The sequence below is a fragment of the Acomys minous genome, assembly GCF_964271855.1.
Source record: "Acomys minous genome assembly, chromosome: 5".
In the NCBI taxonomy this organism is placed as follows: Eukaryota; Metazoa; Chordata; class Mammalia; order Rodentia; family Muridae; genus Acomys; species Acomys minous.
The window spans coordinates 51358394-51365236 of NC_140494.1; the positions used below are offsets into that span (position 1 = coordinate 51358394).

Sequence of the window (6843 nt, forward strand, 5' to 3'; positions counted from 1 at the left end):
TTGACTACAGTAATGGTTAAACAATGTGTCCTGAATTGTTTTAGTTGATGAAAATATTCTAAGTTCACCTCAGTAATTTCTTTCATGTAAGTCATTACTAAGCAAATAATGTCACTGCTAAAAACTTTTAAGTTCATGTTTTTAATTTTATTTGAGAATTAGTTTAAACCAATTAAGTAGCAAAATTGCAATGTTTTTGTTTGTTGAAGAAAATATGTTAGTGAAATAATTGATAAATGTAACTGATAGTTTGTAGATTTGTGTGGAAATACAAAATCCTTAAAATTTATCAGAGTTCCAGTGTATGGGGATGTTAAAGATTATCTTCAGAAGGCAATTATTTTCTAATATCATGGTGCATCATCTGACTTTGAAAGTTAAGAATTTTAGAAACAGTTATTACTTTAAAAATCACAGAAATTAAAGTTTATTTCCCTTGATTTTTTATAGTTAATGAAATAACAAGAAAAAATTCTGTTTGATTTTTTAAATATTTGCATATTTATTTTTATTATATGTTTGTGAGTATTTTGCACGTGTGTGTCTGTGTAACAGTTGAGCACCTGCTGTCTTCAGAGGAGGGTAGGAACTGGATCTCCTGGGACTCCTGTCATTGGAACTACTTATGGTTGTATCCATTGTGCCATGTGCATGCTGGGAATGAGCCTGGGTCTTCTGGAAGAGCACGCAGTGCTCCTAACCATTGGGCCATCTTTCCATCTTATGTTGCAGCTATGTGTGGTAGTTTATTCCTCTGACCCCAGCAAAAGGGGAAATAAAGTGATATGACTGTCTCAGTAATCCAGAAATTAATTAATTAATTAAACAAAATAATCCATTTACAGAGCTTTCATTGGGAATACACACAAAAACAGGCTAAGAACTTTGCACGGCCTAAGAAGACACCCTGACTGCTTTCGATCTATTCAGACAGCTATATCAAATTTTTTGTATTTATACATACTGGGTTAACATTTTAGAGAATTACCAGAACAGCTCAAGGTAAAATCTTTATACTTAATTAGCATGTTCATTAATTTAGTTTGTAACACCTTCTGTTTAACCTGATACTTGATGTATTTCCTTACCCACATTTTCACCAGGAGCTCTGAGGAACAATGGTAGTTCTTTACCTAACAGTAGTTTCCTTTCTTAGGTTAGTAGCTCCCATATTCGTTTCTCACAGCAGAGAAGAATCAACATGTCTAATGGAGTACTGCTTTCTGGAAGCATGCAATTTCTGTTTGATTCATTTTTAAAATTAGAGCTCTGTCAAGCCATTTCAATATTCTCTCTTACATTAAATCAACACAGCCTCATAATCAATAACTGATGGACTGAGGATCATAAATCATTACTGTGCAGTCTCCATTCTGATCATTTGAAGAAGCCATTCTCTTAACGAAAGCTGAGTTCTCTGCAAACTGCCCTGGTGCCTGTTTCAACTCCACAGGAGCTTCCATGTCACACGGATTTCCGTTTCCAGGATAGGGTCTGGGTAATACAAGTGTCACACACATTGCAGTGAACATAACGGTGCAGTAGACGTGAGAATGCTGTCCATAAAACTCACAGGAGCTGAAGAAACACCAGTGGGTATAATACAAAATGAAAATGGACATTTGTCATTTTCAGGAATGAAAGAAGGAGGGAGAGCAGAGAGGTGGAGAGAGAGAAAGATAGAAGAAAAAGGAGAGAAGGAGAGAAAATGTTCTGCTAAATTTATTAGGATCAGCAATGAGCTGAAGTGTTTAGACATGTCATTTAATGCTGGATTTCCTGTTGAGAGACAATGTTGCATTACATCTACAAGCCAACTGCTGCATCCTGTCTGAAGCCTGAAATGTCATTTAACATTAATTTATAAAGCTGCGGTATATAGAAGCTGCTTGCTAAAATAAATAAATAAATAAATAAATAAATAAATAAATAAATAAATACTGAACACTGAAATCACATGATTTGGTAAAGTGCTTTAGAGTGCTGCTGACAAACTCTTTAAGAATATGAATCTCTTAGCTGCAAGAGATTGCTACAGGAAAGCATTCCACCTCCCACAAGCAGGCATTATTTCTAAGGAATGTAGCCTGTGGAATGATGTAGGCTGTGATTTGATTTTACTCATTCATATTGAATGCACAGTTTCCTTTTTTAAAAGTCTACTTCCAGAATAGTTAAAGCTTAACAAAACGTCTTGGTAATAGAGAGGCTAATACATCACTCATCCAGCAACAAAGAAACAGAACAAAAATATAAAGGGATCTGTGAGAATAAGTAAGTTTCCAAAAAAAATAATAATAATTACACAGAAACCCATCTTTTTCTGGGAAGTTACATTGATAATAAACAATGAAGCAATAGTTGTATTAAGAAGGCATGTTTAAGAGCTGTCAGATTAATGTGAATATCTCACTGTAATACTTGCACAGGAATCTGTCACTTTACAGTGGCAGATCAGATTTATTGCCCTGTGTGTGGGTGAGGGTTAGTTGGACTGAATGGTGGCAAGGAAGGCTTGGCAACACAGCGTGGCCTTCTGCCTTAGGCACCCACCCAGGGACGAAAGACGGCAACTGATTTGGAACGGCTCACGTGCTCAGAGCAAAATGTCAAGTAAAGAGTGAGTGGACTCTGTCACTGACTCAGAATGGAGATCACAGAGACCCCCTGAGCGGCCATTATAGAAACAGGCATTGCTTGTTGACTGAAAACCAATAGTAAAAACCCTGAACTTATTAATTTAAAAGCAATAGAATGCTAGAAGTTCTGTCTGTGAACATGAGCCAAGTGCTGTAAAGACACAAGACACACACAAAACAGATATTTTTGCTCTGTATTTTCCAGGTGATTGTCTAGGTGAACTCACAGACTTGACTGTCACATACATCAATATAAAGTATCCTACATTAATTTTGTGTTTTAATAATTTTTCTGGTTAGTAGTTGAAGCAGTGTTTGAACCAGCTTCGTCACTGCTGAGAACAGATAGGTGATCTTTCTTGCGACTTGTTTTTTTGTTTTTTTTTTTAAACTTTAGTCCATTTAATTAAAATCAGATACCAAGTAAGCCGGCTGTTTCTTGAGAAACATATTCTTGACAATATTTTAGATTAATCAAACAATTATTAAAAATAGGATGAAAATGAGAAATTAAATGCGTGAATTAAATCACCTATAGTTGACAGATATAATATTTCTATTTCTCCAATCGTACTTTCTTCCATTCTACAGCCACTTGTAATATGACATCAGCAGAACGTGACTTACAGAGTAGAAATAAGAACACATAATCAGTTATACTCTTGAAGCCAAAGGTCTAGACTAAGGTAGCTGAGTTTACACCCTTATTCTGCATTATCTGCTTCCTGTACGTTCTGAAGACTCCGAAGAACATTTAACAAATACATGCTTCACAGCTGCTGAATCAGCATGCTCTGTCAAATGCTGTGCCTCTGCTGTCGCCTAGTGGAGCGATGTGGTATAAAATGACTTACTCCTGGAGGATGTAGGCTGTACTTCTTACTGCAAAGTAGGTTAAGAGACACAGGAAACAGCAATGTGACAAGAAATTTGCCAGATCTATATACTTTGCCTTCGCTATTTGTTTATATGGGAAAGCAAGTAAAAGGCAAGTAAGTCACCTTGTAGTCCGATCAGGATTCACGGCTTTTTCAATTAACCTTTCCGCTTTCACACATTCCAGTCCTAACAAGGGGATATTTATATTTATACCTTTTTCCTATTCCATAAACTTTCCTATTATTGTGCCAGAGACGTATATCTTTCTAGACAGAAAATCTATTTTTCCACCAAGAATGTCCCAGTGTAGCTTAAAAGAAAAATCTGACAATGCAGCTCTGCATTCCAAGTGTGCACAGTGCTGGGCTTCTAGTGAACACTGGTTTTTATAAAGATCAAGGAGCCCCCACCTGGGACATTAATCAGTCACCTGGTAATTTCTGATCTCACGTAGGTACAGGGAGATGGCTTCACCCAGTTTCCATTTGGTTTCCCCCGATCCCTGTGGCCCCCACTCCCCGAACATCACAGCGTATGTCACTCCATTCCTTCCTTGGAGTCAGAAAAAGCACGAGCATTCACCACTGAACTCAATTTGTTAACAGCGAGTATTTGAAACCAAAAGAGTGTCTAGTTTAAGGCAAGCAGACAGTGAGTCAGACTTTAAAAACATAGGGAAGAAAAAAAAGTAAAAGCCAAAAGGAGCAATTCTTTACCTTCTTACCCTTGGGGTGTTTTTGCGATTGATGTGCCCCCTCGGCCACATACACAGGCTGTTTATATTTGTTCACGTTTCAATCCCTCCACTACTCTCTGGCCAAATAAACCAGTATTTCCTCTAGCTCTGCACACTGAATACATATGTGCCCCATTACCACCCCGGGGTGCAGATTTCCCATGCACCTTATCATCTCCCCACTTCTCCAGAACACAGACTCTTCCTTTTCCTTCCTCACTGTAACTAAAAATGAACATGCAGCCCTGTCAATGGCATAATGTTTTCATGAAAGTTCCACTAATTAAAAATCCTCACCATACCAGACCTAAAAAATGAGCACGCTCTTGCCAAGTGTTATTCACCACAGTGAAGCTCTTGTAACTACGTTTTAAAGGAAGAGAGAGAGAGAGGGGGGGGGGATGGTGTGAAAGGAGAGAGTCTCCTAACATATGCATTGAAGTATAACAGTTGTCAGCATCACAGGGACAGATTATTTTTAAAATAGATCTTTCAAGAGGAAAAAAGAAATGAGATGAAAAAAAACCTGCATCTCCAAAGAGCTGAGAACGAATGCATGTGCAGCTTTGGAGAATATAGAAGCTCTTACTGGAATGAAGGACCACAATTGTAGGAAATAGATCTGCTTTTTGAAAGCAAGAAATGATAGGTCAGTTTTAAAATGATGTTTGCTTTGTACCTATAGCCTCTCCCCCTTTAATGGTACAGAGATAGTTGGTTTTATTGTGGTGGCATGAAAACACTTGCAGACTACTGCTTTGGCCCATGCTTACAGTCTATAATAGTTACTTGTTGGGGGACAATCATTTAGACTTGCAACATGCTGCATTAATTTAGCACCACATAAAATATGGATTTTATTGCAGCAAAGACAATAAATGCTGCAACTGCTGACTGAGTGCATTTAATCCCCCCTTCTTTCATTGTACCTCCTCATTTTCTGACTCATATAAAATGTGAACATAGGAATTGTACCCATCTTATTTCTGATGAATGTCAATCTTCTGTCTCTATGTGGATGCTAGTGACCACTGACAGCTTCAAGGCACCTGTCCTCTGACTGTCATTTTTCTTTATACTGAAGATATAATGAACTATGACTATGGATAAGTGAGGAGTGAATCCGTTCATACGGAATGCAAAGTAATGTTGGCTGCTGTTAGAGTTCACAGCAAACAGTGTTATCTGCTAAACTGATATTTTAAACAGAGGCAAACAAGAATAAACATGATTAATTACACGCCGTAAATATTTTCTGCAATTGCTTAGAATGAGTGGATTCGTTAACTCCAATATCAAGACCCACACTGTTGAACATAATATATTATTTATCCAGCTTCGCATTATTTACATTGAAAGCAGTTGTTCCTGGAAACTCATAAAAAAGAGTTGCATGCTCATTTGTTTATCAAAAGGTTATGATTTTGGAATAATTACGCATATAACTTAAAGAAAAAACCAAAAACATAGCTTCCCCCATATCTCCCCCCCACCACAGCAGGGGAAGAAAAGACAAGACCTTAAAGGAGTAAAAAGACAAGAGGTGAATTCTTCCTACCTTGTTTCATCAGCTTCTGGGAAACGGAAGTTGGTTCCAGCCAAATAACCCTGAAGAGATTGTCACCCTGTCCCCTTTTTGTTTGTTTTCTGCTGTTATTTTCTCTCACTGATTCTACTTCGGTCTAACTCAAGCTTTCTCTCAGCGTCACTTTTAACTCTGGACGGCAGGGAACCAAAGAAAACGGGGGCGAACTCTCTCCCTCTGATTGGCTTTCATTCAGTGATTCTGATTAAGGAAGAGGGGGGAAAAAAGGAAAGAGGGGGGAAAGCCCTTCCTCACACGGAGAGAAAGGTTCTGCTGATGGAGCTGCAGCACTCGCCATGGGAAGGTTAGAGACTGGAAGTGCCGGCTCCTGCCAGCACACAGCGATTTGCAAGTGAATGCGAGGGAGGGCGCATCCGAGAGGAGGGCTGCGCATGAAAGGCGTCCCCTCCCCCGCATGGTAGAAAGACTCTCTGTTTCCAGCCGAAGGTAATCAGCCCATCTAATCCACCAGCGTCCGCTAACACAATCCCAGAAAAGCGGATTCTGCAATTGCTTCTTACAATTAAAAAACATATTTATACCTCTTCGCTTTTCTCTGGCATGAAAATGACTGCATCACCCATACACCAGACCGTCCAAACACAAGTATTAGCGAAGCGCCAAGCAAATGGCAATCAGATCAGGTATATTAACAACAGAGGATATTTGAGGGGTGTTTGCGGGGGGCGGGGGCGGTATTAAATATTTATTTTGAGGGCAAGTGAACTTTCCTGGGTCTTCAAATACCTTTTATTCGTTGTTTGTTGCCATAAGGAGAACACACCTTACTCTTCATTTGGGAATGTCTCTGAGCAGTTCTGCCTGTTTAATCATACAAGCTTGCATCTCAGTGTTTCATTAACAAATTACATACGTAATTAGTATTAAAATATTTAGATTTGGTAGTTGACGCGATCTCATTTTTTTTTTTTTGCCTTTTAAACTTATTTTTTCTTATAAAGATATTTATATCCAAAAACATCGTGCAGGCTGATATCAGTGTT

General features: G+C 38.4%; 1 protein-coding gene across 1 annotated transcript in view; it reads right to left on the reverse strand.

Moving 5' to 3' along the window:
* LOC311597241 (cadherin-10) overlaps positions 1–6156 on the reverse strand; it is a 191299-nt gene extending 185143 nt beyond the window's left edge. Inside the window, exon 1 of the mRNA XM_084781445.1 lies at positions 5813–6156. The gene's annotated coding sequence lies outside the window, so the exon portion shown is untranslated. The remainder of the gene's footprint in view (positions 1–5812) is intronic.
* Between the last annotated feature and the right edge of the window lie 687 nt (positions 6157–6843).